This window comes from Rhea pennata, chromosome 1 (assembly GCF_028389875.1).
Source record: "Rhea pennata isolate bPtePen1 chromosome 1, bPtePen1.pri, whole genome shotgun sequence".
NCBI lineage: Eukaryota > Metazoa > Chordata > Aves > Rheiformes > Rheidae > Rhea > Rhea pennata.
The window spans coordinates 57,113,446-57,120,375 of record NC_084663.1 but is presented as its reverse complement, the minus strand read 5'-3'; positions in this window follow the sequence as shown (position 1 = coordinate 57,120,375).

Genomic DNA, 6,930 nt, shown 5'->3' with positions numbered 1-6,930 from the left:
GCACCACTTCTCAATCTCCCCAGTACCATGAACACAATGGCACCTGATGTGGCCCATCAGCAGCACAACACAACATGTGCACTTTCTGAGTGCAGTCCCTGACCACATGACCATTGAACAACATGTGGATGTATGAGAAGGGAGCAAAATGATAAAAACTGTCCAGAGTGTCTCAGACTAGGTCTATAAAACTTGTACACATGCTCATATCAATGTGTTTGACAGGCATGCTTGCAGCCCTCACAAACTTATGAAAGGAATAACTCACGTAACTATAATGGCACCAAGCAAAATGTTCACAATCATGTTTCCTTTGCTGAGGGCAGCTGCAGTAGCATGCACGCAAATGCATACACAAATACACACACACACACATACACACAGCCCTTCATGTACTAAATTTGACAGATTGTTCTCTGGTATGGATGTGTTCTTTCTCCTCATAGGCAGCATGGGTCACACAGATATACACACGAAGACTGCTATTTATTCTCTGCCCACCCAAGAGCTCCTGCACACAACCAGTAATTTGTTTTTATGGTAAATGTCCATCTGTTTTCATTGAAGGGCTGGGAGAATGCCACAGAACTGTGGAACACGTCACATCGTTGCATTCCCTTTCTCCCATCCCCTGTTTATCAGCTCCTTTTTGGAAAGTTAATACCTTTTAAAAAGGCTTACTTGAAATTAGTTGCAAATGACAGGGATGGAAGAGCTGGGAGGACAGCCAGCAGTCTCACTTAGGTGTTTCGCAGAGAGTAGAGAAAGACTTTGGGAGGTAGAGGGGAAGGACAACGTAAGAGACAGACCAGACTGAATTCAGGGTTCACAGCTGATCAAAGGGCATGAGCTAAACTTGTCTCTATCCAAAATGTGAATGATAGCTCCCAATAGCTGCCTGCAAGGAAGCTCCTGAGCAAATAGATGTCTATGGGAAGGCAAGTCTCTTCTGAGTGAGCTGGCCAGTGGTTGTGGTCAGTGGCAGGGTGAGAGTGCCCATTTGACACAACTGCTGTGCCTGGCTGGCCTGAAGCTGCTCAGCTGTGTGTTGTACTCCCTTTAGTACAAGGGGAGAAGCAAACAGCTCTTTTCTGCCACCTCAAGCGGGGTTTTTGGAAAAGGAGTGGCAGACTTTCAACTCTCTCTGTGACTGTTGTGTTATATGAGCCTCTACACTTCACCCCTCCACAGCAGTGGAAGAATTGTGACCAAGAGGGATTAATAGCTTGTGTCTTCATGAAATCCAGAAGAAAAGAAGGCTGTTACAAGGGACTCAGAGGGATGGGAGCCAGACTTCATACTGTCTGGAGTCTGTCCTTTAAAGGGAGAGAAGCACAGCCTGGATGTATTTCAGCTGGTTTGAATGGTGCAGTCAGCTTTTTGGAGGCTAAAGGAGCAGTTCTTCCCATGTCCCATCATTATGGTCAGTGGCTAGACAGCAACTAGCTACCAGAGAGTGGGGGGCCCTTAGCTGCACTTCTTCCCTCCCAGGATTTTCTTTAAATATATTTCATACAGAAAATGCAGAGCACACAGCTAAAGGGCAGGATGGCTCTCAAAGGCACCATGACCTCACTGCTTGCCTTGTTCTGGCTCACTTCTGCTGTCTGCAGCCTGACAGAGGGCCAGTCTCGGGGGCTGGACAAAGCCCAGGCAGATCAGGGTCGAGGGCTGCACAGGATTTCCAGGGGTATCACTGCTATCACATATCCAGTGGCTCTGCTTTAAGTGTCTGTGACAGAGACGTGCTGCAGTTTCATTTCGCCATGCCGTTTCCAATCCTGCTGCCTCCCTGTGATGAAGATGAATGTGACTTGTCCCAGGCTATTGCACTCTTGGGTGTGTAAGCCTGCACACAGATTATATTTTGTTCCTGAAGATTGATGCTTTCAGGTTAACTGCAGGGAGGCATGTATGGTAGGACAGAGGGGATTTCAGGGAAGGGTCAGGGAGGCTGGAAGAAGCTGAGTCCTGTGTGGAGAAGTTCTGCTTTATGGAGTTTATGCTTGTGGGAAGAAAGCCCTGTACCTGGGCAGAGTTGAGGAAGGACTATGGAGACTGTTTTAAGGAACATTATGAGGTGAAGCATTTAACAGTCCTCTCTTCCTTCTGAGGGACTAGTCTGACCTAAAGATACCCACATGGAAGAGACTTGTTCTGTTGCTCCTTTCCCTGTGGAGGGTAGAAGCAAGATTCTTGGTGTTGGCTGAAGAGGTGGTGATTTGGAAAGCAATATCATATTATTTCTATGAATATTTATTGCTCAGTGACAGTGAAACTATCTGTCTGGAATTATATTCACAGCTAAACCAGAGCTTCATCTGTGGTTTACTGACCCCCTCTCTGAAGTGGTATCACTGAAAATTAACAAACTTAACCCATGACTGAGTTTGAGCTTGTAGGGCTTTTTCATGCTCTTTCATTTATCTTCTTTGCAACAGGGGAGAGGAAATTAAAGGGAGAGAATTACAAACTCTTTCAACTGTTTTGAAAAGTCAAGTAATAATCCAGGGGGAAGGAGTAGAGTTTAGGGATGGTTTCAGGCTTGAAATTTACCCCTTCTCCCAACCTGGCATGAAGTGTAAGAAAACTGGTATTTTGTTTCCTCAAGAAATATCACTTTTTGGACTTATTGTCATCCTAATGCTTCTCAACTTTGTCCATATTTATGCTTCTTTCCAGAACCTTCCCATTTTCTCTTTTTCCCTCCCCTAATCCTTTCACCTCACATCTCTCTCTGGCTTTTCTTTCTCACAGTCGCTCCTGTGTACTGTGTTTTCCCCCTTCAGCTCAATTCTCTCTATAAATTTGCTACTGTCCTCTCACCTTCACCAAAGCTTCCTCTGTCTTTCTCCTGGTAAGAAATACTGCTTTTCTAGCTCTCTCTGCTCTTCAGGGATACTCCGCTCTGGGAGCTCACGGTCTGCCTTGGCAGAGCTCTGGGAAACCCCTCTATTATCAGTGCAAAGTGAGTAGCTAAACCTGAGCCAGTCTTTCCAGCTCCTTCTGATCCCCTGCAGCTTGAATTTGTGCTGGAGGCTCTGCCAACAGCCTGTTATTACCTAAATAAAAAACATACACAGTCCTCCCTGAGAAGGAAAAGACACAGATAATAGTGATTTGTCTGTTTCCTGCTGCTTTTTGACTGGGAAAAACACCCTAAATCCTAGCAGGGCTTCCAGGACTAGCCCTCAGTGGAGAGAAGCGGACAGAAAGCTCTGCAAAATAAAGGCCACATTTTCACCTTCCTTTTGGGTGGAATTTTGTAATTTCAGTGGGAAGTTAAGGAAGGTTCTTTAAACTTGCACCATAAATATTTCCTTCTTCCCATGCCACTGTGCTTGGCCTGAGCCCGTACAGGTCTGGAAAAATACAAAAATGGGAACCAGATACAAAAATAGACCCGGAATAAATAGCAAGACATCAGGGAAGGGAAGAGAAGGTAGAACTGGTAAGCCTGAAATCATTGTCAGAGCTCTGTTCTGCAAGAGTCTGACACTATTTTTCTATGTTGTAGACTTTGACTTTCCCCATCAGCTCTACCACTCTGCTATGGAGTTGTGGTTTCAATATCCAGGAGCTAATGTACTGCCTGGCTTTCTCTCCAGGGGTGTTCAGCAGAAGACAGTGTGGCTCATGTACAAAGAGGCCACAGGGACTTCAGGAAAGGCAGTGAAAAGGGAAGGGGGGAACAAGAAGCTCAGTCATGTGCTGGGGGCATATGGGCACTCGACAGTTCCAGCTGGCCCTAAATCCCTAATATATGCAGCTTGACCCGTCATGGCCTGGTCCACACAGAGTGCTGCCTCTTTTCTGAAGCAATTAAAATTCTTTAATGGTACACAATATGCAAATTCACACATACACATTCATTTTCGATCACAGCACTGGCTTATACCCTTATTTACCACTTATTTACCAAGTGCTTATTTACCACTTGACCACATCTCTTCTGAACCCAAGCTAAATCAAAATATCACTGACTTCCTCAAGCATAAAACTGGACTTAAACAAAAAAAAATACAAAAATGTAAAAAAATGAAATGCTTCTGGACTTTCTATTGGCCTCATGTCCGAACATTCAAAATGTCCAAAGAACGTTTGGTTATATTTTGAAGCTCTCCCTCTGGATGAGAGAAAGCAACTTGCTTCCCTCCTTCCTTTTTTTTGTTTGGTATGAGAGTTAAAATTATCATTTGATCCCTTAATACAAGGTGCTGGGGCTTTAAGAAAAGTATTAAGTATCATGATGCTCAGGACAAAATGGCAAGAATCTACATAACTTCCCTGCACTCTTCCATCAGCCACCTCTACTCCTGCTGTAAGGCATGCTCTTACACACATCCTCTCCCAAATACCTGCTCTCCTGTGTCCCTCAGCACATGCCCAAACCATAACTCTGTACCACATGCAGCCCTCAGTCCTTTGTGATCACACACAGATTCTTCTTTTTTAAGAAGGCCACTGTTTAAAGTGTGGCTCCACAGGGCAAGATGCAGGGCCTTTTCCTAGCTTTACCACACACTCTCCCAATGATGCATTCTCATGCTTGTTTCCCAGATTCATCAAGGAAGAGAATGTACCATGAACTTTTTAGGAAAATAAGCACTTATACAGCCTTACATGGAAATACTCAGCATGCTGCTAAAAGATCCTAAATCATTCAGTCCAATTAGGAGAAAGTAAGCCTATCACTTCCATGTCAAATCTCTCTACTTGCACACCCCTCAACTCACCTTCCTCCTGGAAAACCTCCGGCTCCATAGCTATGGGATACTACCTACCTACACCATTACACTCTGAGCACTGTGTCTTCCAGAACTAGGCTGTTGGCTTGAGTGGCCAACATCAAGAGCTGTAGGCAAAACCATGGGGTTCTGGTAACACCAGCAATACCCTTGGGGCTTTGCTGTGGAGGAGAGAGGGAGAGGAATAAGAAAGCCTTTGTCCTCTAGACAGGTTTGGGACCTGTTGCATGTTTTCTCTTCTCTCCCAAAATCAGGCAGGCTGCTCCTTTGAGCTGGGAATTGCTAAGAGATCAAAAACCTGTTAGTATGAATTCAGAGATACCTGGCAAGGACAGCCGAAGCAACAAGGGTTCAGTGTGTTAAACTCACCATAGTAAAACCATAATAGGATTTTGCATGCTGCTGCGACCAGAATATCCAAACAAGCTTACCAGGTATACTCTCAATACTTTCTTCCTGATACTATTCATCTCCCTGCACCTGCAGTATGTGCCCTAGTCCTAAGGTTTTGGAAGAATGTCTGTCTCTACAGGGAGAAGGGGGCATTTTCCCCTTCAGGCCAACCCAGGACCTATAGGTATGTTTACTTCTTCCTCTGTTCCTTTAGGAATATGATTAAGTATCATTTATAGGTGGGAATATGTTGGTGGTGAAGGTGAGAGGGAAGAATTGTGAGAGATAGTGAAGGAGGAAAGGGACAGCAGGATAAGGAGACCCTTGATTCTAACCCTAGCTAAATTAGGCTCTTTGTGGGACCCTCCCACATTAACTAGCAACCTCCTGCCCATTCTGCTTGTTCCTCTGAGCCCAGAGACTGCTCGTGTGCCAAGAAGGAAGGCACAGCTGGCCTCCCCTTACTAGGGAGTGAAGAAACCTGAGCTCCTCCATCTCTGCTGGGAACTGGGGAGTGAAAAGAGAACCTTCTCCCCAACACACACTCTCTCTGCCCAGCAGCATGTTCAGCAAGAGCTTCCTACAGGATTTCCTCTACCATCACTATAGCCCCTTACCTTGCCCTTCTCACTTTCCCCTGTTTCTGCACTAGTCCTTCTCACTCAGCAGATGATGTGGTGCAGCTGCAAGACAGAGGGGTAAGTGCCCCTCAGTGCTGCAGAAGCTTGTCATCTGTGGTGATCAATTTACAGGGAACTGGTGAAGGTTTCTGACTGTACCAGGCAGCTCCTTCATACATAATCTGCCATAAATTTCACTCCTGGCTATTGGTGGGGCCTGGGGTTTGCAGCAGGGGGACATATAAAGGGTAAAGACATGAGATCCCTATGTATCAGGGAGAAAACAGGTGATGGCAGGGCTTTTACAATATGGGAGAAGCCTAATTAGTAAATCTATTCTTGTTTTCCTGCGTCAGTGTGTTGTGAACCTGCTTAGACCTGGAGTATGAGTCTGCTGGGAGCCCAGAATGGAAAGGAGGAGTACAGATAAGATTTGCATTGAAAGGAAAGGTCCAGGAGGAAGAACAAGTGAAGGGAAAAGCGAAAAAGGAAGCAGACAGATATACAGAGGGAGGCACCGTGGAAGCTGTTGTTCATGTTTAACTAGGTGTGTTGCTATGGGCTCCCTCTTTTCCTGATTTCCTCAAAATTTATTGGCCACTCATCATAGCATAGGATATTATACAGGAAGAAATCTGCCAGCCATCAAGAGAGGTTCTGACTGCCAGAAGCAACTAGAGCCCTGCAGCCCCTTCAAAAACACTCTTAAAAGCATGAAGGATTTTTTTTAAACCCTTGAGCACCTGTTTTGAGGCCCAAGACTTAACCTTTATGAGAAGAGAGTGAATTGCAGTTGTGGAGAGCTGAGCCTCAGGCTTCCCAGCATCTATAGGGGCTAGTTATTTCATCTCTTCCTTTATGTTGCCTTTGTAAAATGGGACATTATACTGGAATAAACCTTTTTATTCTCTGTGGTATGCCTCATCTATTGAGCTGCAAATTCTTTGGGGGTACAGCAGTGGCTACAGCTGGACAGCGCCTAACACGATGACACTGTTATTTTTGTTGGGACTACTGGGAAGTATCCTGATATACATAACTGAGAGGGAGTACAGCAGATTCAAGGATATCTTCTTCCTCAAATGTGCAACTGAAATTTGAATTACTGTCAGGAGAGCCTAGTTCCTATCTATGTGTAGTTTGCTTCCTATCTCCTCCTTTCTTTTCTT